This window comes from Narcine bancroftii, chromosome 8 (assembly GCF_036971445.1).
Source record: "Narcine bancroftii isolate sNarBan1 chromosome 8, sNarBan1.hap1, whole genome shotgun sequence".
In the NCBI taxonomy this organism is placed as follows: domain Eukaryota; kingdom Metazoa; phylum Chordata; class Chondrichthyes; order Torpediniformes; family Narcinidae; genus Narcine; species Narcine bancroftii.
The window spans coordinates 157,520,629-157,547,403 of NC_091476.1; the positions used below are offsets into that span (position 1 = coordinate 157,520,629).

General features: G+C 41.1%; 1 protein-coding gene, 1 long non-coding RNA gene and 1 pseudogene across 3 annotated transcripts in view; 1 reads left to right on the forward strand and 2 right to left on the reverse strand.

Moving 5' to 3' along the window:
- Positions 1 to 22,671, reverse strand: part of maco1b (macoilin 1b) — a 134,286-nt gene extending 111,615 nt beyond the window's left edge. Inside the window, exons 1-2 of one of the 2 annotated variants that reach the window (XM_069895605.1) lie at positions 22,595 to 22,664; positions 21,417 to 21,502 (exon numbers count right to left, since the gene is read on the reverse strand). The gene's annotated coding sequence lies outside the window, so the exon portion shown is untranslated. Of the gene's footprint in view, positions 1 to 21,416; positions 21,503 to 22,594 lie in introns of both variants that reach the window. The other variant, XM_069895606.1, reaches the window with a different exon arrangement.
- Positions 19,661 to 20,752, reverse strand: LOC138741915 (heterogeneous nuclear ribonucleoprotein D-like pseudogene; annotated as a pseudogene).
- Positions 22,672 to 22,759: 88 nt separating the features above from the next.
- On the forward strand, positions 22,760 to 25,487 carry LOC138741916 (uncharacterized). The gene is made up of 2 exons (XR_011343878.1): positions 22,760 to 22,863; positions 25,272 to 25,487. It is a non-coding gene; the product is annotated as an uncharacterized lncRNA (long non-coding RNA).
- The last annotated feature ends 1,288 nt before the right edge of the window (positions 25,488 to 26,775 follow it).

The following is a 26,775-nucleotide window of genomic DNA, read 5'->3' on the forward strand; positions in this document are numbered from 1 at the left end:
AAAAAGGGATCATTAATTGCACTCGCATTAAAATTGTGGAAATGCTATTTCTCTCCCTCCGCTTCTCTTCTTCTTCCAAACAAAGAATTAAATCAAATGAAACCAGCCCCTCTCAATTCAAACCCCGATCTTCTCTCTTCTATCTTTGGGCTCCAGGCTGGCCGAGGGGCGGGACCGGCTGCGCTCGCCTGCCCCAATCAGGTTGACGAACAGCGCCGCCTACCCAATCGTCGGTCCGGTTCCTCTGATTGACGCGTCCGCTCGCCTCTCGGCGCTGCAGACACCCGCGCCAACGGTGGATGTCAATCACTCGCGGTGACCCAATAGACGGACGTCAGGGGCGGACGTCAGGGTGGGCAGAGCGCTCTCTCACGCAGGCGCGTTGGCGGCGAAAGGGTCCGCGCAAGGTCCCGCGCAATCGCTGTTCAGAGTTTCATTCCAATCGGTGTCAATCACCAGCGGGGAGCCAATGAGCCACGGGCAAAGGTAGGGCGGGAGAATTCGCGGGAGCATGGTTTGGTTGGTTGACGCTCATTAAGGAGGTGTTTTCACTTGGAGAAATGGATGGGCTTCCACGTCCGCAGGTTTCCCATTCAACCGTAGGCCAGCGCTTTGCAATTTTTAAAAGTGCCATTTGAGCCCCATTCACCTGAATTCTGCTACTAAATAGGAACTTCTAGGGTTCTCTAGACACTACTTCACCATCTGATCCAAAAGTGGCTACCTGGTGTGCAAATATGCAAGCAAGACCCTTGGCTTAAAAAAGAATTTGGCAAACTGTGAGATGGAAAATGTCTTGGGCGTTTTCTTTGTCATGTGGCTTTCTTTAATGTGGCATATTCCCAAAGACTCAATATCTGCTTCCCAAAATGCGATTAAGTCTTTTTGAGGTGTGTCGCGCTGCAGTCTGCCAAAATCATGCAACGAATGGGTAACTAGCTTCTGATGAAGGGTGTCAGACTTGAAATAATTAATTGCTTCTGTTTACACAGATCCCGGAATGTTCTCCGGCATTTTCTGTGTTTATTTCAGATTTTTAAAACCTCCAGTTTTTTTTAAAAAATAGTCAATTATGGATGGAAACTGGAAATACAGTACAACTCCAATTACCCAAAATCCTCAGTTATCCAAAAAGTGGCATTATTCACCTCCAAAAAAAAAATTGGGACAAATGAGGATAACTCGAAACAATCAGAAATCTTCATTTATCCCAATTTTTTTTGGAGATGAACAGATGTGATAGGTTAAAAAGAATTTTGAGTTTTTGGTGTTGGATTTATCTTTTTTTCAGGGTTTTTTTTGGTGAGAATTATAAACATTTCATACTTTAAAAGCCTTCCCTTGTTGTTTGTTGTTGTTTAACACCGTTACAAGTGATTTGCTGTTGCTACTGGGCTGTTTTTAAAAAATGACCAGTTATCCTAAAATAGGATCCCAACCATTTCAGATAATTGGAGTTGCACTGTACTCTAAACAAGCTACCAATCTTTTCTCATACAGATTACTTCTGAGTGTCCATCACTTTTGGATTGTTTTGCAATTCCTGAATTATTATCAATTGGGCAACAGGGGACATTATCTCACTCCTCATTGTCAATGTTTCAGGTGCACCAAATAGATTTGTTCTGATCAAGTTTATGGAACCCAGCAGCACAGTTACTCATAGCACAATTTTTCATTTCCTTTTGCAGCCCCCACCCAACTTCACTCTGTTCCAGTGAAAACAACAGTCTGCAGATGATAGTAAAAATCTAACTTGGTCTTGCAGCATCCATAGGAGATAAAGATGTATTACTTGTGTTTTGGTCCTGAGCCCATCCTCAAGGTTTGAGTGAAAAAACACGGGTGTCTGAATTAAAGGCTCAGAAAAGAATGGGAAGGGGAGGAGAACAGACCAACAGACAAGCGATGTTAAGAGGAACAGTGAAATTGATTTTGGCTCTGTGAAAAGAGACAGAGGGAGAGAGAGAGAGAGACACACACAGGAGACAGGGAAGAAGATAGGGATGAGAATTCTCTAACTGAAACATGAGGCGTTGTTCCTCCAATTTGTGGGTGGTTTCAGCTGGCAGTGCATGAGACCCTGGATATAGACATGCCAGCAAGAGAATAGGGAAGGGAATTGAAATGGGTGGTCACTGGGAGATCCACACTATTGCAGCGGACGAAGCTGAGATGCTTATCGAAGCCATCTCCCCAGTTTGTGACCTGTCTCTCCAAAGTAGAGAGGACCACAACGGGAGCACCAGATGCAGATTCACAAGTGTTGCTTCACTTGGAAGGAAAGTTGGGGCCCTGAACGATGGTAAGGGAGGAGGTATGGGCGCAAGTGGAACATCTGCAATCACGGGGGTAGTTGCCAAGGGACGATTGGTGGGGAGGGGGGGTGTGGACAAGGGAATCATGGAGGAAGCAATCCTCCATGGAGAGGGGAATATGTGTCTCGTGGTAGGGTCACGTATGAAATGGCGGAGGAAGGTGTATGGATGTGGAGCTGGTGGGGTGGTAGGTGAGGACAAAGAGAATCCTGTCCTTGTCGTGCTTGGGGGCAGAGGGGGCCAGGGCAGATATGCGGGTAGTGGCAGAGTTAATGGTGGTAGAGGGGAAGCCTCGTTTGAAGAAGGGGGTATCTCCTGACACAATCAGGAAGCCTTCAGCCCCTGAGGCCCTTCAGGAGCCTGTCTTGCCCTCAGCACCCTCTTGAATTCTGGCTCTGATACTTAGTTAGCATGACACAGTTTCTAGCAGCCCACAAGCCTGTGTGGGTCCCCTGAATGTAAGTCACCTGCAGCCTGTGTGGGTCCCTCAGCTGCTGAGCCCTTCGCTAGTCCACTGCTGTAGGGTCATCTCCTCTGCTTTGCCTTCTTAACAGATGGTATTATCGCCATTTCTGATGCCCTGACCTAGACTACTGCTCTCTAGAGTTTGCAATCCCTTGTGGCTGCTGTTGAGCTCAGGTGCTGCCATCTTGGGTGTGGAGCTCGCAGTTGCAGGATTTTACTACTTCGAAACCCCGTTGGCTCTTTTAATAGGCTGTTTAAAGCCTATACAGATCCACCAACATTAGGGCTCTGTCTCCACTATCTGGAGTCTGCGCCAGCAGCAGGGCCAGCAGCACCACCCCCATTGTTTAAACAATTTGTTACTTAACTTTATTACTTAACAATTTGACTCGTACCCCTTTAAAACTATGGTTAGTTCCTATCAGATGGTGACAAATATTTTCTAACCGAACATCTTCACTTGGAGCAATGCAATTGTCCCCTATAACTGTACTTGGATCTGAATTTACTTAAAATATGGGAAGTATATTCAACAAATAAAAACATATAGTATTCAGTCACAGAAATATATTTGAAAGTTCATACTATAATCCTGTTGCTCCACTACAACACTTGCTTTATAAACTCAAAAGAGTTTTACTATATTATATGGCAACCAACGTGACCACAAGATGAAGAGCTGGCAATTTAAGAGGGATTTAGCATCACTGTATTAATGCTTTTTTATTACAAATCTTTCAAATCAGTTTTAAATGATATGCCACCATCCATATTTTCTAATATTCAGGTTATGAGTTAGGAGTCATTATCTTCTAAACTATATATTTGTATTCAGTAAACACTTGCTGACCTCTCATCAGAAGCCTTGGAATTTATGACCTTCCCACATTTAATATATTCTCTTTTGATTGCACTTAACCTAGAGGCAATGTGGCGTGTGTGTTTTTTTTTTGGATTCTTAATGTTTAGAGTGATTTACCATTGATTGCTGCCCCTTTAAACTCAGCAAGACATGTCATGTTTCATTTACAGAACTAGATATAGGTTACATACCCCATAAATCTGAAGACTGCTCTGTATTTTAATAGACAATAGCTATCTGTATTATTATTTGTGTAGTTTAATGAGATCATATAACACACCCAATTCTAAAGTGATTTTATGTTTGCTGGATGTGGAAAACCATTGTTATACTGTGGACACGGCCGGACATGACTCGCGAGACCGATCCTACCCATAGCCCCTTTGCAAGCTCCCCATTCACCCTGCCATGATCAGTCGATAAGGTTGGTTGCTGATCCAGTCTATAGTAAATAAATGCCAAGTAGTTTCACAGCCTCAGTCTTTTGTGGAAATTGATGGTGCATCAATTTTATTGACTATAAACTTTCAAGAAAATGGAGCAATATCTGAAGCCCAAGAGACTCAACATAGACCCTCGATCGTCCGTCGCCCGTTAGAACTCTGGCTACGCTGCTTCAAGGACTTCCTGATAGTGACCACTAGTGTCGTTAACATGGATGAGGAAGACTGAATTTCGTCTTCTCACAAGTCCAACCCTTGGTCTTCCCAATGATCAATGACACCAAATAGTATGTGGAGTCCATGGGTATACTGAAGGTCCAGTATTGCAGAAGGGTGAACGAGGTCTACGCAAGGCACCACCTTGGCCGCCAGGAAGCAGCGACCCGGTGAGGGCCCTCTGGAGGGCGTGCAACTGCAAACCCATGTCAGCTGCCCAGAATGCAGAGGACCTCATCTATGAGGTTATATGTGGCTAGGATCCTCTTTGGGTATGTAAGACAATGACTCCTGGAACAGAAGTTACTCGATCTGTAAGGGGTGGTTGAATTAACAGAGACGCTGGAGAATGCCCTCCAAAACTCAGGTGACTACTCAGCTGCACTTTGGCCACCACAGGTGCCGTTATCTTGGGGCAGGGGAATCATCCTGCACCATGAGTGACTGTTCGTAGACATCATTGAACTCCTTTAGCAATCTGACCTCAGCTGCCATGGCAGGTGATCACCCCAAATGCTACTTCTGCAGGCAGGGCAAGCACCCAAGGAAATGCTGCCCTGCCAACGATGCAGTGTGAGCTAGATGCGGGAAAAGAGAACATTACGCAAAGTATGGCCAGTTAACCATAAGATATCACTCGTGTCCAAATCCCATATGGCAGACGTCCATGTGTCCTGAGTAGTGACTTTGACCGTTTGAGGCACAGTTTACAAATACTTCAAGCTCCTTGTCATGCCTCAGCTCTGTGCCCCCTTGCTACTTGGGCTGGACTTATAATGCCAACTTAAGAGTGTTACATTGGAGTTCAATCCCCCGTCCCCCCCTTCAAGGTTTGCAACTAACAGTTCCTAGATGGTCCTCTGCGCACGACCTGTTAGCGTTCGATCCTAAAGGTTACCACTTCACTGCTGTTTGCGAATTTCACCCCTGACTGCAAGCCGGTGGTCAGCAGAAGGAGGCAATACTGAGCCACAAACAAAGTATTCATCAAGTCAGAGATTCAGCGTTTGTTGGGCGAGGTCATCACCGAGGCCAGTAACAACCCCTGGGGATGGCCCAGGTGGTCATAGTAAAGAACAGGGAAAAGAACAGAATGGTCATAGATTATAGCCAGACCATCAACCGGTACACACAGCTCAATGCGTACCCCCTTTCCTGTTTATTCGATATTGTTAATCAGATTGTGCAATATCAGGTGTTTTCCACAAACTATCTGAAGTCGGCCTATCACCAACTCCTGATCCACCTAGAGGACCACCAGTATAGTGCAGTTATCTCTACCCCTTCCTCCGGGTCCCTTTCGGCGTCACCAACAAGGTGTTCGTTTTCCAGCGGGAGATGGACTGCATGGTGGACCACTATAAACGGCAGGCCGCCTTCCCATACCTCAATAATGTGACTATCTGTGGCCACAACCTGCCAATTTTCAAAAATTCCTCTGGGCTACAAAACTCCTGAACCTTACTTATAACAAGGAGAAATGTGTGTTCCAGACCACCCGACTAGCCATTCGTGGTAGCGTGGTCAAAAACAGCATCATTGGTCCTGACCCTGCTGTATGCGCCCTCTACTGGAGCTACCCCTTCCCCACACCCTCAGAGCCTTGATTTCTTCTCATATGTTTTCCCAACTATGCGGACGAGGCTTGGCCATTGGACAAACGCACCTCTTTCTACCTGTCGGTAGAGGCCCGCGCAGCTTTCAGCCAAATCAAGGACAACATCGCCAAGGCGGCTATGCATTCTATGGAGAGCGATGCATCCAACTTTGCCCTGGCTGCCACACTCAACCAAGTGGGCAGACCCATCGCCTTCTTCTCAAACACCCTCCAAGACCCCAAAATCCACCATTCTTCAGTTGTAAAGGTGGCCTAGGCCATCATGGAGGCAGTTCTCCTCAAGAGGCACTATCTCATTGGCAAACGATTCACCCTCCTCACAGACCAGTGGGCGGTCACCTTCATGTTCAATAATAAGCAGAGGGGCAAAATCAAGAATGATAAAATCCTCAAGTGGAGAATTGAACTGTCCACCTATAATTACGATATCCTATACTGGCTTTGCAAACTTAATGAGCCCTCAGACACCCTATCCCACAGGATCTGCCAGTATCCAAATGGACAAATTCCATACCCTCCACAACAACCTCTGCCACCCCGGAATGATTAGGTTCTTCCATTTCATCAAAGCCCAGAACCTGCCATACTCGATTGAGAAAGTCAGAACAATGACTAAAAACTGCCAGGTCTGCAGTGAGTGCCAACAACACTTTTACCACCCTGACAAGGCACACCTGATCAAAGCTACCTGCCCCTTTGAGCTCCTGAGCATTGATTTCAAGGGGCCATCATCAATGAATACTCTCGCTTCCCTTTCACCACCCCCTGTCCGACGTGACCACAGCTACAGTCATCAAGGCCCTCCACAATGTCTTCAGGCTCTTTGGATACCCCTGCTTCATCCACAGCCACCAGGGGACCTCATTCATGAGTGATGAGCTGAGGCAGTACCTGCTGGCCAAGGGCATCACCATGAGCAGGACCACCAGCTAGAATCCTGAAGGGAACAGGCAGGCAGAAAGGGAGAATACAACAGTCTAGAAAACTATCCTCCTGACACTAAGGTTTCCACTGCCAAGAGGTCCTCGCTGACGCGCTCCACTCCGTATGGTCACTCTTATGTATGGCAACAAACAATATGCTTCATGAAAGCATGTTTACCTTCCCTAGAAAGTCTACATCAGGCATTATGTTGCCTGCCTGGCTGACCTCCTTGGGACTGGTCGTGAGAGTCCACCTCCTACATGCAAACCCCCAGAATACCTACATGGCCTTCCCTCATGGGTGCCAGGACATGGTCTTGATCAAAGATTTTGCACCACTGGACGCCCCTCTGACCGCTATCAACCACCAACAGACACTTTCTCCCACAGCCATCTTGAGGGACCCTAAACTTGCTGCCGACCACAATCCACCCTGACAACTTTCGTTGCCCATGATGCACCAGTAGCACATTCCCTCCTCCCTTCACCTGTCCCTTCCCCCCAAAGAACTGTAACTGCTGACAGCAGACCACCCCACAGGCTGCTCAGGTTGCCATGGCTGCGCCCCAACCATTACCATGCCATTTGCTACGGCAGAGGAGATCCTCGTGACAGACTTGACCTGTAAAATATGTATACGTTTATATATTTTCTTCATTTTGCTTTTTTTTCTCACCCCGCAGGACTCTTCTTAAAAAGGAGGGTGAATGTGGTTATACTGTGATTGATTACTGCCGGCTAGACATGCTTCTTGAGACCGATCCTACCCATAACTCCTTTGCATGCTCCCCATTCACCCTGCCATGATCAGTCAGAGGTTGGTTGCTGCTCCAGTTTATAGTCAATAAAAGCCTATCAGTTTCACAAATTCAGTCTTTTGTGATGCATCACTGATAAATTAATTAAAAAGAAAAATATTGTTCAACTAATGTTGGTTCAAATTCTCAATTCTTTGTATGCAGAAACGTCCGAGGAAACAGAAAATCTCTCACCATGTCATAATGATAGGAATACATCAATATATAGTTTCTCCTGAATGTTCTTAGGCTCTATACATGTGATTGATGAATTTAAGTTGGCATTCTTATGGCCAAAACCACATACATTTCATACGCTTGAATAAACTAGAAATAAGGACAAGGAATCACTCTCAGTTGAAGTAAAAAAAAACCTACCTATATATTAACTCAACAAAGATGGCAACATACAATGCAAGAAATCAGTGCCTCTTCCCACCAGTAAGGTAGTGGAAGTATCAGAGCTAGTGCATTGTATTTAACCAAACTAAATATTATGCTTCAGCAGAGAATAGAAAGTTGTCCTCCAGAATCACAAGATAGAAGAATTTTGTCTGTTCCAACTGGATGGGCCTAGCATTGGAAAATCAGAAAAACCAGTTCATCTAACAGATATGAAAGCAGATTTAAAAAAAAACCTGGACTTAAATTGCACTTGCTTCAGATCCTCAGGTCATCTTGACATGGTTTCCAAAGGATTGCATGAGGTGTAATGGCAGTTACTGTGCTAAATGCACTTATCATTTCAACATATACCAAATGAACCTGGTGTTGATGGCATTGATTAAAAACAAATACAGTATGTTGAATACAAGAGAAATACATTGATATGGAATTTCTTGTATCTATCTGAATTAGAAGGGTTGGAGTATTCAACATGATTTTTGTGAAATTAAGTAATTTTGCATGCTAGGCTAACCACATCTACCTGTCCTCTTCTATGGCCAGATTACCTAAGCTTATTGCCATGCTCATATGTACATATTAATTTTTACATTTATGATAATAATTATAATGTCTTGCACCTTTTTAAAAAAGCATCTATTCTTGGTGTTACAAATTGAAGTAAAAATTCAAATGTTGTTCGTATGGTTTTGAACACACAATATATAACTATTGGGATCACAAAGCAGTTTTGTTACTGGAATTGTAATCCAGACACCAGATCTAATGATCCAAGGACAAGTGATCAAAACCACCAGGTAATTTAAATTTTGTTGAAAAAATAAACTGGAATAAAAACCTAATATCAGTAATATGGCAGCTATATGAAGTAATAATCCTTCAAGTCCATCAATGGACCTGAAAGAAGGAAGCATTTCATTAGCCTAACTATCCTTTGAAGTGAATAAGTAACTCACTTAGTTCAATGGGACATTTCTGTCATGATCTCCAAGGCAGCTGGTGCTGGAGCTTGAATCTCAAGGCTTCTGCTCTACATTACCAAATCAACTTGCTTCATAGTCCAGTTGTCCACATGTTGTATGCTTTGGAGCTATTAAACTTTGGAGTCCATGATCCTGAGATGACTGCTTGGCTGCCATATCTCAGGGTTCCTGCCTCCCTCAAAACTAGATAGACTTGTTATCTTCTCCATTTGATATTGCCAATCTGCTATGAATTGATCATTTCTCCAAAACCTCAAAAAACCAAACACCTACTAACAATCTCAAGATCCAACATTCTTACGTGACATTTCAGAAAAATAAAAGAATCACAAATACAAATACTGCCAGCAAACTGTAAAGCCACTTTAGAAATATATTAGGAAAGAAGCCCGGGGGTGCAGGTTCAGACTAAAGATCTGACATCAACAATATTTAGCTTCAGCAAAGATTTCCCATAGTTATTGCTGGCCAAACCATTTTAAGAATGTAATCAAACCATCTTTACTATTAACAAATACCACCCCACCCTTCTACTGAAAGAAGCTATCATTCATCACCCCGCACTTCTGTTAGCTTCTCTCATCTGGTGTTTCTCCAATGTCCCTACATCTACAATTTTCTTTTACCCCACAGGTAATCTTTTGCCTGAGGAAAGGTTTATTGACAGAATTTTGTCAACAGTATTATACATCATCTTACCAAATCTAGAACCATTGGTGTATCCAATACTCCTCCATTTCAGCTCTTTAACACACAACACTGCCCTCCCAATGTTGCCAGACACCTTAAGGTAGTATTCAGCATTGACATCTTTCTCCCACCATTTTCCCTTCCCTGAACTTCCATTTATTATAATTGTCTCGCCATTTTCCCTCATCTCCCACAAGATTTTCCAGATCCTTCACAATCATCAAAACCACTGGGTAAATTAAATTTTGTTGAATAAATAAACCTGGAATAAAATACTGCTATGGCATCCATATGAAGTAATAACCCTTAAAGTCCATCAATGCACCTGAAAGAAGGAAGCATTTCATTAGCCTAACTATCCTTTGAAGTGAACAAGTAACTCATTTAGTTCAATGGGACATTTCTGTCATGATCCCCAAGGCAGCTGGTGATCGAGCTTGAATCTCAAGACTTCTGCTCTACATTACCAAATCAACTTGTTTCATGGTCCAATTGTCCACATGTTGTATATTTTGGAGCTATTAAACTTTGGAGTCCATTTGTAATTGCACTTGGTTGTTGAAGCAGTTACAAGAGTGTTTGTTGAAATTTGGAGAATTATATGGATATAAAGTTAATTGGGATAAGAGTGAAATTTTACCAGTTGGAACAGGAGATTATTCTGAATTTAAAATTATTACAAAATTAAAGTGGACAAATAAAATTAAATATTTGGGTATGTTTGTAGATGCTAACTATCAATCATTGTATCAGTTAAATTATGTGCCTATATTAAAATAGATTAAAGCGGATTTGATTAAATGGAAAGATCTTCCATTAACTTTGATTGGCTGTGTCAATTGTATTAAAATGAATATTTTTCCCCAAATTCAATATTTATTTCAGTCACTACCTTGTTTACTTTCAAAGGGCTTTTTTTCAGGATCTGAATAAGGCAGTGTGGGAGTCTTTATGGAAGGGTAAATTAGCTTGAGTGGCTTTGCATAAACTTACATGGAAATACGCGTTGGGTGAACTTCAGTTACTACATTTTCAAAATTATTACGAAGCAGCCCAGTTGAAATTTATTAGTAGATTGATGGATTTAGATCAACCCCCGAGCTGGGCCAGGATGGAAATGGTGTGTATTTCTGAGGCTGAAGTACATAAATTTATATTTAGTTGGAATTCAAATTTGTTACAGGAACATAATATGCCAGTATTGAAATATTTGTTAAAGATTTGAATTAAAAGAAATATGGTTTTGAGATCAAAAGGTAAATTATCAATTTTAACTCCGTTGTATAATAACCAGCTTATTCCTTTTTCAATGTTTAATAATTATTTAGAGTTGGGATTCTTAGGGCATAAAGACAATACAGGATTGTTTTGAGGAGGGACAATTTCTTTCTTTTAATCAAGTGAGGGAAAGATTTGGTATATCTGTAAATTCTTTGTTTGTGTGTTATCAACTCAGAGCCTTGGTAAAAAGATAATTATGTTAGAGAGAAGAATTTACCTACTTTGACAAGATTTGAATCTTTGATTTCCTCTGTACCAAAGAAGGATTATATTTCGATTATGTACCACTTGTTAAAGGATAATATGGATAAACCGGATTGGGAAAAATCTAAACTTAAATGGGAAAGTGACTTAGGATTTATTTTCCCTGAAGATGATTGGGCGGGGAGGAGTCACGTGATGGAGTAGTGGCCGGACGGTGAACTCCAGCCCTCTCCAGAAAAGTCGGGAAAAACAAAGAAAAACACAAAGGCACAGAAATAAAAGTTACAGAAAAGTGAGTATAAAGGTGGAAAGAAGATGGCGACAAAAAAAGAAAAATCGAAAGCAACGGTAAGAAGAGAGGAAGAGAAGACAAAGGAGGAAAAAGGTGAAGGCCTTACCTGTCCGAAGAGGCCCGCTGCGGAGAGAGAAACCCGCTCCCTCAGGTCGGTAAATAATGGACTACAAAAATGGCTCGCAGAGCCGAGTAAAAGTGTGCAACCGCGCATGCGCGATACTTCGCGCATGCGCGATGCGAAAGAAAAAAAACACACCGACGGGAGGGGGGACCAGCTGGGGAGTCGATCTCCACAGCCGGCAACGACAGCTGCAGAACACCTGCAGCAAGAAGAGACCACAGAAGACAATAGAAACAAGAAAGAAGAGGAGGAAAGGGCACCAAAGAAACAACAGATGGCCAACCCAGAGGAAGAAGAAGAGGAAGAGGAAGAGTACAGAGAAATAGAAGAAGAAAAGAAAGGCAAGGTAAAGGATATACTTGCTCTTATTAAAGGATACATGGAGTCATTTAAAGAATGGCAAACACAGGAATTTAAGGATTTAAGAAAAAGAATAAACAACACAGAAGAGAAAATAAATAAAATGGAGATGACCTTAACAGAAATGGGAAAGAAAATGGACAAGATGGAAGAGCGGGCAGTAGCAGCAGAAATGGAGGTAGAAGACTTAAAAAAGAAATTGGAGAAATCTAATAAAAAAACTAAAGAGACACAAGAACTACTAGCTCAAAAAATAGATACAATGGAAAACCATAACAGAAGAAATAACATAAAGATAGTGGGCCTTAAGGAAGATGAAGAAGGCAAGAATATGAGGGAGTTTATAAAAGAGTGGATCCCTAAGACCCTAGGATGTCCAGAACTACAGCATGAAATGGAAATAGAAAGGGCACATAGAGTATTGGCCTCTAAACCACAACCACAACAAAAACCAAGATCAATTGTAGTAAAATTCCTAAGATATACTACAAGAGAAAAGGTACTGGAGAAGACAATGGAAAAAGTAAGAGAGGGCAACAAACCACTGGAGTATAAAGGGCAAAAAATCTTCATTTATCCAGATATAAGTTTTGAACTCCTAAAGAAGAGAAAAGAGTTCAATACAGCAAAGGCGATTTTATGGAAGAAAGGGTATAAATTTATACTAAAGCATTCAGCGGTATTGAAAATATTTATTCCAGGACAACAAAACAGACTATTCTCGGATCCAGAAGAAGCACGAAAATTTGCAGAACAATTACAAAAATAGACTGAGGGAGGAAGACGGGTAATGAGAGTTAAAATGATCACGATTGATATGTATGTGGGTAAAGACAAAAATAGACTGAGGGATGAAGACGGGTAATGAGAGTAAAAATGATCACGATTGATATGTATGCGGGTAAAGAGGTATAAGAGTGAATAGAGACAATGAGCATACTTAGAGGAAAATATAGATAGTATAGACAAGAATTAATAAGGGAAGGTAATGGAATAGAGAGAATAAGGAGGGAATTAAAAGAGTGACCTTTGTGACATATGAAAAGTGAAATCTTTTCTGGGGGAGGCGGGGTGGGGGGAAATAGCGGTCACTGCAAAATCAGTTGACGCTTGCGAGTGGATTCGCAAATCCAAATGGAGAGGGGAGATGTGGTTGTCCGACAAGGGATAAAGGACAACTCAGGAGGTGAAGGGGAGATTGGGGATAAATAAGATAGAAATAGGAGAATAAGGAAAATGTTGGATGTTGTAGGAATGTTGTCTTATAAAGAGTTGAAAATAAGAAAACAGAAATGGAAAAGGAGGAAAGGTAATGATGGAAAAACGGAAAGAGAAGATAAACAAAATATAAAAGGGCTACGCTGAACTATATGTCTTTAAATATTATTGGAATACATAACCAAATTAAAAGGAAGAAACTACTAAATTTAAATGAATAAATGTATTCCATTAGAAAATATAACAGATAGGTTAAGAAATAATATTGAAATATTCGAGCAAGTATAGGAGCCTTACATTAAATACAATAGCGAAAACCTACCGGGGACAAACAGTACCTAAGTTGATGGAAGGAGAAGGAGAGAAAAGAATGGACTCAGTAGAATTTCTGGTGTAATTATGTTGAATGACAACATTGTCTGACTGGCTTAATGCAACCTAGATTGTATACCTAAAATGGATGAGGGGGGGGGTGGGGGGGTGGTTTGGGAGGAAAGGGGGGGGAGAAAAAGTCACTGTATATGTGTGAAAAAGAAATAGTGTATATCATGGCTAATGTGATTTATGGTGTGAAAAATAAAAAATTTTAAAAAAAAATTAAAAAAAAAGATGATTGGGCGGATATATGTCAGGATAATGTAATTAAATTGACTAATGTAAGATATGGAATGGTTAATTATAATTTTCTACATCAATTATATTTGACCCCGGAGAAATTGAAAAAAATATGGGTTTAGTAATTTGGATTCTTGTTTTAGATGTGGTTTATGTACTGAAACTTTTTTATATGCTGTTTGGTCTTGTGTTAAAGTTCAACCATTTTGGCAAGGAATTAAGATAGATTTGGAAAAATTATATAACTTTAAATTACCATTAGATCCAATGATTTTTTTTGTTGGGTGATATAGTTTCTCTGAGAGGAATGGGGCGGATAAAATTCAAATTGCTTTTGTACGTTTAGTGCTATCAGTAGCGCGTAAATGTGTAGCTAGTACCTGAAAAGATACTACAGAGATTAATATAGCACGCGGGCATAATGAATCGAAAGCTTGTATTGTTATGGAAAAAAATTACATAATTTACATGAAAATTATTCTTTCTTTGTTGATAAATGGTTTCCATATTTGGAGTATATGCATTTAGATATACTCTGAATTGTTATTAATACATAATAATTTTTTATATAATTCATATTTTTGGCTCCCCTTAAGGGAACTGGCTGATGGGGTGGGTGGGTGGGATGGTTGTTTTTTTTTTGGGTTGTTGTTTTTTTATATATATCTATTTCTGTAAAATTACTTTTTGATTGTTATTAGATTGCATGTTATGTTTTTATTATCTTTTAAATAAAGCTTGGAAAAAAAAGAACAGCAAGGAAGTTATTGTTAATAGGCTGAGTATTGTCACTCCACGTGTCTAAAATGTTGACGAGTCATTTTTAACACAGGCTGACTGTGTGCAAATTGCCTTGAAGAATCTCCTATATACACAGTAACTCATAAATTCTTCGTTGATTGTAAATTACTTTGAAACTTCCTGAAAGGTCACTATATAAATGCAAATCTCCATTTTAACTGAATCTGAAAAATGAGTCAAACAAGAATCCAATAATACATTTTATAAAAATCCAATCTAACATGAAGATGCTGATAATATGGTTGACTTTTACAATTCAAATTAAATCGTAAACCTTCCTGACATACACTGCCATGGATGTCCACAATTCAAATTAATGAGAATATGATTTATAATCACGAGTAGGTGAAGGTATTTCTTTGAAAAATCCAACTCTGTTTAAAGTTAAATGCAAACTCATTGTAGAAATATTCATATCAGAATGATTTATGTTGGGTATGCTGTCATTGATATTTATCAAACTGGGAATTTGATCCTAACTGTAACTAGGAAGCAATTTTTGTGTCACCGGAGTCAGTTATCATTTTCCTAGCCAAGAAATGACACACTATGGACACCATTCTGAAATCTATTCATATAAAAAATATGTCATCATTGTCAATGTGTTATCAAAATGATTAATTCACCCTCATATTTTTCTACATTCTAATTTCACATATTTGAAGTGATTGATGATTGACTTCATAATATTTGCTGAAGAATGGAATAAAGTTAAAACGGGCCTCCCTGACCCATGGAAATCTCACTCTATTTAAGTGATAAAAATTAGGATAACACCATGGAAACTTGCAATTTAATACTTTGTTTCTGAACTGTTGATGTGCCACATGCATTGATTACTGCACTGGATTTGTTCATTTTACTTGACCACATGTAATAAATTCATCTGCATTACTTTGACACCTTCACAATGAAAATAACTAAACCTAACAAAAGTTCATAATCTGTAAATTACAATCATGTTGTAACAAAGAGAAAGTTGGGTGCTCCCTTCAGTACTATGGCAATGGCTTAAACATTTTAAATTTGAATGCTTCCATCAAAAATGTGAAAATTAACTTTGCCATTACTGTAACACATTTGCATTACAAGAAGGTTGTAATTATTGATTCACAACCATCTTTCCATTATAACCGTCTTAGTCCCCTACTCTATTCACCATCCACCTACAACCCTATGGTAGGTTGCGTAAAAAGGGGTGATGAGTCAGCATACAGGACGTGTGAAAGAATAAGTGTAACAAATATGCTTAACAAAGGGTTAATGGATTATGTGAGAAAATTCAGTAGCTGCTTGTTCAATGGTGGGAACATGTTTGCCTTCTTAAGATCTGTGTCATAGCTAACTCCACAAGAACGTCAATATACCTTGAGTGAAGGACACTGACATTTCCCACACATTTCTAGACACTACAGGGTAACATGTTATTGTCAACACAAAATTGCCAGGTGTGTGAAACTTGTAAGGGTCTCATGCAGACCCTTTCCCAAAATGTGTATAAAAGTACTATGAGCACTCCGGTGCTTTGAGTGTGGGTTCAGTGTATAGAACGAGTTAATAAACTCTTTCTTTAACACTCCTCACTCCTGCTTACATTACCAAGGTGAAATAAAGAAACGCTGATTTGGTTTGGATGTTTTCTGCTGTTCATTTTATTACAGTGCAGGATGACTTTAACAGATGGAGATTGAAAACTTGGCGGAATGATGCATCAACGTCACACACAATTTCACCAAAACCAAGGAGATGATTGTTGACTTCAGGAAGAGAAAATCAAAGGTGTGTGATCTGTGATCATTGGGCGATCAGATGACGAGAGGGTGAGTAAATTTAAATTCCTGGGAGTCACTATCTTGAAGGATCTTTTTTAGACTCAACACACAAATGGCATCATGAAGAAAGCACATAAGTGCCTCTACTTCGTCAGGAGTTTGCAGAAGTTTGGTATGACATTGGAAACCCTGGCAAATTTCTACAGATGTGTGGTGGAAAGTGTGCCAATACGCCTGAGCATAAAGCTCTGCAAAAAGTAATGGACATAGCCTAGGATATCATGGTAAAATCCATTGAGAATATCTACAGGAAACACTGCCATTGGAGAGCTCCAGCCATCATCAAGGATCTACACCACCCAGCACACACTCTGTTCTTGCTGCTACCAACAGGAAAGAAGTATAGTTGCTACAAGACTTGCACCACCAGGTTTGGGACCAGCAGTTATTCCTCCGCCATCAGACTCCTCACAACAAACTCAATCAAGGGCTTATTTAAGAACTCTTACTTTTACACTTTATTGATTTTTTTTTCTCTATCTCTGAATTGCACAGTCAGTTTGTTTACATTTCTTTATTAGTTTACATGTGTATGTGGAGTCCGGTTTTTTTCACACTGCTGATAAGTGGTGATTCTGCCTCGTCCAAAGGAAAACAAATCTCAGGGTTGTATGTGATGCCATATATGTACTCTGACAATAAATTTGAAATTTAAAAGTGGGCATTATATGAAAAAATAATTGCTTGATTTGAAATACTCCTCTCTTTTGAAAGGGGTTAATCATCTACTATGAATGGTTTGATGAGAAGAGCAGGCTGATGCCAAAGAAAGCTTTGTGTCTCCTCGATGAATGGGCCCCTGCACAGCTTCAGCTGAGGTGAGGACAACCCTATCCAAGGTGAATCCATACAAGACACGGGGATCAGAAAATATACCTGGTTGGGTACTGAAGGACTGCACAGACAAACTGATGGCGGTCCTTACAGATATATTCAACACATCACTGCAGCAGTCCATCATCCTCGCGCGTTTCAAAGCAGCTACCACCATCCCAGTATCCAAGGGCTCAATGACTACCACTCTGTGGCACTGACCTCCATCGTTATAAAATGCTTTGAGCGTCTAGTGATAGAACGCATCAAAGCACACCTCCCAGTTGGAACTGTTCCACTGATGATGTTATAGCCTGTCCCTCCATACCGTCCTGATCCACCTAGAGAACGGATGCTGTTCAATACTTCAGCTAGGCATTTAATAGGGTCATTCCCAGAGCTACTGGAGAAGCTGTCCTTGCTGGGACTCATCACGCCTCTCTGAAACTTGATTCTGGACTTCCTAACAGAAAAACCACCATCTGTCTGGGTTGGCAGCAGAATGTCGAGCATCGTTACACTGAGCACTGGTGTACCTCAGGGTACACTCAGCTCACTCCTGTTCACGCTGCTGACCCATGACTGCAACACCAGATCCAGCTCCAACAATCATCAAGTTTGCAGATGATATGACAGTGGTTGGCCTCATGAGCAACAATGATGAGTCGCACTACAGAGAAGAGAGAAAAATCTCATGAAATGGTGCGAGAATGACAACCTAAGTCAAAACGTGGACAAGAGAAAGTGGACAATTGTGGACTTCAGGTCAGGTGGACCAGAGATCCACGCCATTGCAGCAGAGAGAGCCGAGGTGCTCAACAAAGCCATCTCTCAGTCTGCATTCAATCTCTCCGATGTAGAGGAGACCACAGCGGGAGGACTGGATGCCGTGGATGATCCCTGCAGATTCACAAGTGAAATATTGCTTCAGTTAGAAGGACTGTTTGGGGCCCTGAATGGTGAAGAGGAAGGAGGTGTGGGCACAAGTGGAGCATCTCCTGCAGTCGCAGGAGTAGATCCCAAGGAGACAATTGGTGGAGAGTGGACAAGGGAGTCATGGATGGAGCGGTCCCTGTGGAAGATGTAGAGGGGAGGAGATGGGAATATGTGTCTAGTGGCAGGATCACATTGTAGGTGGCAGAAATTTTGGAGGAGGCTGGTGACGTGGTAGGTGAGTACAAGGGGAATCTTGTCCTTGTTGCATGCAGGAGCGGAGAGGGCTAGGGCAGATGTGCAGGTAATGGAGGCTATGCGGGTGATGGTGGTAGAGGGAAAGCCACATTGTTTGAAGAAGGAGGACATCTCTGATGATCTAGCATGAAAGTTAGAACTGCCATTGCTGCATCTGCCAAGCATTCTGCATATACTCACTGAATCTGGACACAATTATCTCAACCAACACCACAAGCAAGTTCAAAGGGGTCATCCCCAGGATGATCCATCGCTGACTCCTTCTATGCATCTCCACACAAGTTTTCTACCCATTTTATTTTTGGCTCTTCAGCCTGACTAACCAATGCTGAACAAGTTGGCATTCTGGGCTAGTCTCATTTATCTGCATTTTATTTTTAAATTACATTTTTTTTTAATTTAGACGTACAGTATGACAACAGGCCCTTTCGACCCTTGAACACATGCTGCCCAATTTACAACCAATTAACTTACACCCCCGGAACGTTTTTAAACGGTGGGATAAAACCAGTGACCCCCCCTCCCCGGGGAATCCTTACAGGCAGAGTGGGATTCGAACCCCAGTCCCGATTGGTGGCACTGTAACGGCATTGTGCTAACCGCTACACCAACAGTGCCACCCTAATTTGATCCATATCCTTCTGTAGTAAAAGTCCAAAAATCTGGATGCCAGAAATCCAGATCACCTGAAAATCCGGGCTTCTCGAAAGCACCTAGCTGAAATCCAGATCACCCAAGATTCTGGATTTCTCAAAACTTCTTAGCTTTTGTGTGTGTGCGTGCATTGCATAAGTGCCACAGATGTACTGACCAAGAATCCGGAAAATCCGAAAATCCAGACTGACCCAATCGCAGGTCTTTTACTGTATACCCTTCATTTTGAATGTCAGAATTCTGCCCAATTACATTTTCATCTGGCTGCTTTTTCCAGATTTGGACTAACTTCTAAGTGAAAAAGTTGCCCTTCAGCTCCCTCTTAAATCTCTCCTTTCTCACCTTAAATCTATGTCCTCTGTTCTCGAATCATCTACCTTGGAAAAAAGGCTATGATGATATTATTAACCTTGATATGATCACCTCTCAGCCTTTTGCATTCTAAGAAGTAAAGACCCAAGCCGATCTAACTTTTCTCTATAATTCATGTAAAATTTTTTTTTTTTTTTTCATATTCATACTCCTTTTTTTAAGCAACAGATGCAATGCAGCACATAACAGGGTACGCTAACAAACAAGTGTTGCATCACACCAGTTAGTAGCAACTTTATTGTATACTATCACACTACACAAAAGTTAAGGAATGTGTTTCTCAAGTAATAAAAAGCAGTAACCAGAACAAAAAAAATGTTGAGATGCTATATACATTTGGGACACAAAAAGATGCCGGCGTTGTATTTCATGTGGTACAAAAGTCTCAAAGGAAAACACAGATGCTCTCAGGTATAACATTTCCTCTTGACATGCGCTTCGGCTATACTGATGTTTATACCTCCGTTTCTCCACTATTGTAGGTATCATATTCTGGAGCATATCCGTAGTTGTTGTAGTTATACCCAGAGTAATCATAACCTCCATATCCATTGTAACCCGGATTGCTGTAGCCATTGTTGTAACTACTATAACCGTGATTCCAGTAGCTGTTGTATCCCTGGTTCCAGTTCTGATTTTGTCCTCCACCTCTGCCTCCTCGTTGCTGCTGTTGCCTGTAGACTTCCTTGGGCTGTGCCACTTTAATTTCACACTTGCTTGAGCCTATGTTGTGATACTTATTCTCCAGCAGCCTTTTCACTGGTTCTTCTTCCTTGAATGTGATAAAGCAGAATCCTCTTCGTTCATTCGTTTTGTTGTCGATGCCTTCAATCTTTCCATATGCTGCAAAGTAGTCCTTAACCATTTCTTCAGGTACATCAGGACTGAGGCCACCAACAAAAACTTTCTTAGCTGGCTCCTTGCCTTTTATTGCCTTTGCTCTTTTTGGGTCAATAAGTCTCCCGTCAAGCTTGTGTTCCTTCAGTTCCAACACCCTGTCCACACTTGCAGGTTCTCTGAATAGTACAAATCCAAATCCTCTTGACCGTCCCGTCACAGCGTCCATTTTTATCGTACAGTCCACTACTTCACTGAACCTGGACAAGTAATCTGTCAAATCCTTCTTGCTTGTATCCCAGCTCAGGCCACCAATGAACATTTTTCCTTCGTCCTCCTCGTTTTTACTGGCGTTTATTTTCGCTCCTTCAGGAAACTCCTCGGAGCCCGCGGCTGCAATGGGCTGCTCCATGAGACTGACGGACGGGGACTTGTATCCGTACATTTACTATGAATGTCTTTTCTTGGTTTGTCCTTCCAAAATGCAACACTTCAGACTTGTCTGCATTAAATTCCATCTGCTATTTTTCCAGCTGGTCCAGATACCTCTGCAAGCTTTGAATTCCTTCTTTGCTGTCCATGACACCTCAAGTCTTATTGTCATCTCTGTAAAAATTTCTTCATGTAAACATACATCACAGCACAACCTTCAATTTGGCACACATTGAGGAATCAATGCAGCCATATTTATTGCATGGAAGGAAAATTGCAATGCCCACCTGATGCCAATTTCTTGGCATTGCTTTTAAACACAGAAAATATTCACGAACAATAACTAGAGTGCTGTTCCTTTGGTACCAATTTAGCAAACTACAGGCAAAAAATATGCCGGACATTCAAGACTTAAAGCAATACAAGAGGAGAGAGTGGATGGTTTACCAACATAAAGAGGCTGAATCATCTGGAAGAAGATGTCTTATCCCCAAAGTATGTGAACAGGAAAATGAGAACAAATTGAAATGTGCCTGCAACAACATAATGACCATGAAAGGCTGTTCAAATACTGACCAGGTCCAGATCAAAATATATATTTTTCACATTTAACTGTTTAACTTTGCACAAACAAACCTTTCCCTGTGATTAAAAAAACTAGACCACCTACCCTGGGAAATAGAGTATCCCATGATAAGAGTGTTAATTTCATCAGGCTTCTTCTGTGATTATAATTTTTGTTGATCCATGGAATAACTGCCACATAATAACAGAGGAAAGCATAAGATATTCAAAGCAATAGAACAGAGTTGGGTGAGTCCTGATCTGTGAAGAAGCAGATCACAGATAATTTAACCTGATAAACAAGCATTGAATATGTGGCACCATACAAAGAATTATGAATATATGATTACTTGTCTATATATTTGTCTTAAATCTCTGGTAGAAAGATTCACGGTGTATCATTCAATTGCCTAACTACAACTGGACGAAGCAGGATTCTTCGATCCTCAGTGTAAAAGCATAGACACGTATATAGACATAGCACACATATTTTCCAGTGATTTATGTGCAGTACATTCTGTATGTAAAAATAAATAAATACTGTTAAATAAATAGTAGAATCTCGGAGGGTTTGTATCAGTCATTCGGCAGACTGCCTGTGGGAAAAAGCTGTTTCTTAGCCTGGTGGTTCTGGCCCTGGTACTTCTGTATTTCTTTCCCGACAGGAGCAGCTGAAAGATGCTGTGTGCAGGGTGGTAGGGGTCGCCAACGATTGTACAAGTCGTCTTTAGACAATGATCTCGGTAGATCTCGTCAATGGGGGGGGGGGGGGGGGGGAGGTGGACCCAAGTGATCCTCTTTGCCACTCCTATGATACTGTGGATTGTCTTTCAATCCAATGCTCAACAGCAACCTTACCACACTGTGATGCAGTTGGTCAGGACGCTCTCTGTACAGCTCCTGTAGAAAGATGATAGAATGGTGGCCAGTAGCCTTGCCCACCTCAGTCTTCATGCTTGCACAGTTACATAGCCATGTAGTTACTTTGATCAGTTACATCATATAATTTATCTCAGAATATAAACAATGAATCAACATTAAGGAAATAGAAAATTATCCAGTTTATAATGAGCTCGTATTATAACAAACTAAATTATTTAATTTTATAATTTTCTATCAATCTAAAGTTTTCAATGTTGACTTTAAGTGAATGGAACAGGATTATTACAGTTCACGTTGCCTGGTGAGTTAAATAATGTTCTTCAATAACTCTTTGCCATTATTTGCTTTATTTAAACTTTATCAACCTTAAATACATCATAAAACTAACTATAATTCCATTACCTGAAAAACCTGTAACACTTAGCGGTGTTCCATAATCTCTTCTTGAAAGCTAGATTATCCTGTAGAATTGTTGGAAGCTGACATTTTGAGTGGAACTCTGCTTTCTATGACATCATGAATGGAGGATTCTACCCATAATGCATTTTCCATTAATGATGGCAATGGGATGGAACTTTTTGAAAGCTAAAGGGGATTACATTTGGAACAAAAAGTCTGGTGTCATGTTGCCTGTATCAACAGCTTTAGGGCACGTTACAGGGCAACAACAGGTAATTATGTGATATGGGGGTGAATTTGTTAGTGGGATGGTTGCATCACCAGAGGAGAGCCAGAATAGGATTTTTGGCATCTGTGATTGTGTGAGTTTGATTAATTATCTAGGGTGAGCTCCAGATTACATCTCTATTGCCTTGGAAATGGAACAGAACAAATAGTATTCCAACAAGGCACTCAAGCATGTATGCCTCGTTTAAAGATGGCAGGAAAATCCTTAACTATCAAGGACTTCAGTAAAGGTGTGTGTGAGGAACAGGAGCTCATGACATAGATCCATAAAATTTACGTGAGTAAGCTTATCCTATGAGCAATCTTATCCCTGGTGGACGATAGAAGGCAGGGAAATTCATTAGACTACTGGGTTATCGTTGCTCATTGTGAGATTAATCCATTTCTCTAATTCACCATACTTTAAGCAAATCCATCCTCGTGCAATTCCCATCTATTTTGAATCTACACCTGTGGTGGTACACCACTGGCCTACTGCAGGGGGGCAACCTACCTGCAGGAGTGTAAGGGGACAGGACAACGCCTGGCCGGCTGTCAATCAGTCGGCCTGAATGGATCAAGCCCCACCCGGTCGGGTGTCAATCACCCTCCGGGATATAAGCCTGCGCCGGCCTCCCGAGGCCTCACTCAGAGTTGCTGCAGCCATAGCCAACCTGGCTCTGTGAACGTCTTTGTGGATTAAAGCCTGTTGTACAGTCTTTATCTTTTATGTGTTTCTGATTCTGGCTAACAGCGCACCACAACACCCATTCAAGCATGGGAACTTAATCAAATACATTCATTAAGTTTTACAGCATGAAAGCAGGCCCTTATGCCCAATGTCCACACTGACCATGCTAGTCCCATTTGTCCACATGCATCTAATTTAACTCTAAATGTCCTTACCATCTACCTGTCAAAAGATCTTTTTAAATGTTCCACATACCCACCACCCTCTGTGACAAAGGTACCCTTCAGGTCTCTTTTAAATCTTTCCCCTCTCATCTTAAATGCATGACCTCTCGTTTTTGATTCCCCTATCCTGGGAAAAAGACTGCCACTATTTTCCTTGTCTGTGCCCTTCATGTTTTTATATTGCTCGATAAGGTGCCCACTCAGCCTCCTACGCACCAGGGAGAAAAGTCCCAACTTATCCGGCCCCTCCTTGTAATTCAAGCCCAATAGAACTAGTTATATTCTCCTGAATCTTACCTGCCCCATTTTCAGACATTTTTCCATGGATGAGTGAGCAGAATTGTGCACAGTACTCAAACTGCAGCTTAGCCAATGTCTTGTACAGTTACATTGCCATATCGTTACTTAGATCAGTTACAGTATGAATTTAAATTTAGATGTAAAGTACCCCCCAAATACACCAACAGGCCTACAACCCCTGTAAGTTTTTGGAATGTGGGAAGAAACTGGAGCACCCAGAAGAAACCCATGCAGACATGGAACCTCCTTACAGACAGCACTGGAATTGAACCTGGGTGGCTGGTGTTGTTACAGCGTTATGCTATTGCTACTCGAGCTGTGTTGTCTATGATTTCATCTTGTAATTCTAAAGCAGACAATAAATTTGAAGAAGTATTGGAGAACAGTTGATGGGTATATCTTCTTGAATCGGCATCTGGTACATTGAGGGGTAAAAGCCCCCATTCAGCATTTAATAGACACTATGGGCAGTACAATTGGCTCAGCGGTTAGTGCATCACCTCTACAGCACCAGCGATCAGGGTTCGAATCCTGCGCTGTCTACAAAGACATTGTACGTTCTCCTAATCTTTTTGTGGGTTTTCTCTGGGGACTCCGGTTTCCTCCCACCATTCAAAATGTATTGGGGGTTGTAAGGTAAAACATCATGAGATGGGAATGTGTAGGGAGTTACCCTGTACAGGGCTGTAACAAGAAGGGGAGGTGTCCTTGTACTCCTGTTAGGTAAAACATCATGAGATGGGAATGTGCAGGGCTGTAACAAGATGTGAATGCATCCTTGTACTTACAAGATAAGAGAGACATTGATGGATTGAGAGGCAGGAAGCTAGCAGGGAAAGGATAGCAACAGTTTTAGTCATTGGACAAGTAATGATATGATGATGTTCTAAGCACATATCCAAGGGTATAAAAAATCACCATTTTGCTGATAACGGCAGAATGCATTCTCCGACTAACATGTTTAGTCGCAAGTGTTACAATCCGGTAATAAAGAACAAAGAACCCTGATTTCGACTCAGCCTGGTGTTTGTCTCACTCATTCATGAACAAAGCAGACTTAACAGGGTGCAGGTTCATTGGGTGTAAACTGAGCAGCATGGACTCATTGCCAAAATGGCCTGTTACTGTGCTGTATGTCTAAATATTTTTTTAAATTAAAATTGAAAATTAATATTTAATCCATTTCTCAATTCCTCAGTTCATTGAAGAAATATAATAATGCACCTGCCATGGAGAGCAATTATAAATGAAGCATTCTAAACCTAAAGTGTTTGGGCCATGCAAGGTCAAAGCACATTCTGGAGCAGACGATCCCTGCCACTGAATCTTCTGCAACATTGCATAGTATTACCACTGGTGTTACAAATGTGGATCGCTTTTTCTTGTGACTGAATAAGAGCAAAGTGAAAAAATATTCATGTGGACTTCATACTTGGTCTTTTTACTGGTGTGTTGAATCTGTGGAAGTCAAGTATTAGAAACATCACTGTCTCCAAAGTTAGTTACCAGCATTAGAAATCACTGGCTCTGATTAATGCAATTTACAATAGGAATGGTATTACACATGTTCACTAGTCAGAGAAAATTCACCACTAGGTAAGAATGAGTAAAATTATTGTCCTATATGCCGTCTTATAGGATGATCCTCGAAACTTAAAAATGATACCTCAAAATCAGGGTCGTCTGATACGCCGAGTATAAAATCCAAATCTTGGATCTATAGGACATTACAGTACACAAATAGGCCCCTTCGGACCTTCTCCCCATCATAAAGGACATCTTCAGGAAATGCTGCTGTAGAGAGGCTGCAGCAATCATCAAGGATCCACATTACCCAGCGCATGCTTTGTTCTCACTGCTAACATTAGGAAAATGGCACAGGTGCCACAAGACTCACACCACCAGGTTCAGGAACAGCTGCTACCCCTCCACCATCAGACTCCTCAACAATAAACTCAATCAGGGACTCATTTAAGGATTTTTACCATAGAACATTACAACACAGAAACAAACCCCTTCGGCCTTTCTAATCTGTGCCGAACCATTTTTCTGCCTCGTCCCACTGACTTGAATCCAGTCTGTAGCCCTCCATACTTCTTCCATTCATGTACCTGTCCAAATTCTTCTAAAGTATTAAAATTAAGCCTACTTTCACCACTTTAGCTGGAAGCTCGTTCCACACTCCCACCCCACTCTGTGTGAAGGAGTTCCCCCTAAACTTGTCCCCTTTCACCCTTAACCCATGTCCTCTGGTTTGTATCTCACCTACCCTTAGTGGAAAAAGCCTACCTACATTTACCCTACACCTCATGATTTTAAGTACTTCTATCAAATCTCCCCTCATTTTTCTACACTCCTGGGAATAGAGGCTGTAAAAGGCAGGAGCCGACGGTAGTTTATTTTAAAATATGATAATAAAATTAAAACCTATACAGGGAAATTTGGTATTAAAATATTGTGATTTTCTTTTAACAGCATCCACTGGTCAGTGATAAGTGCCAAACTTGGGATGTCATCCTATACAATGGGTATCACTCAAAACAAATTTTAGGTGGAAATTCCAGGGCTGTCCTATATGCCAGCAAGTACTTTATATTATTTTATCCATTCATAGAATTTGGAGGGCATTGGTAAAGCGGATATTTGTCCATCACCTCCAAATGAACATGTACTGAGGAGATTGGTGGGTCTGGACTTACAGA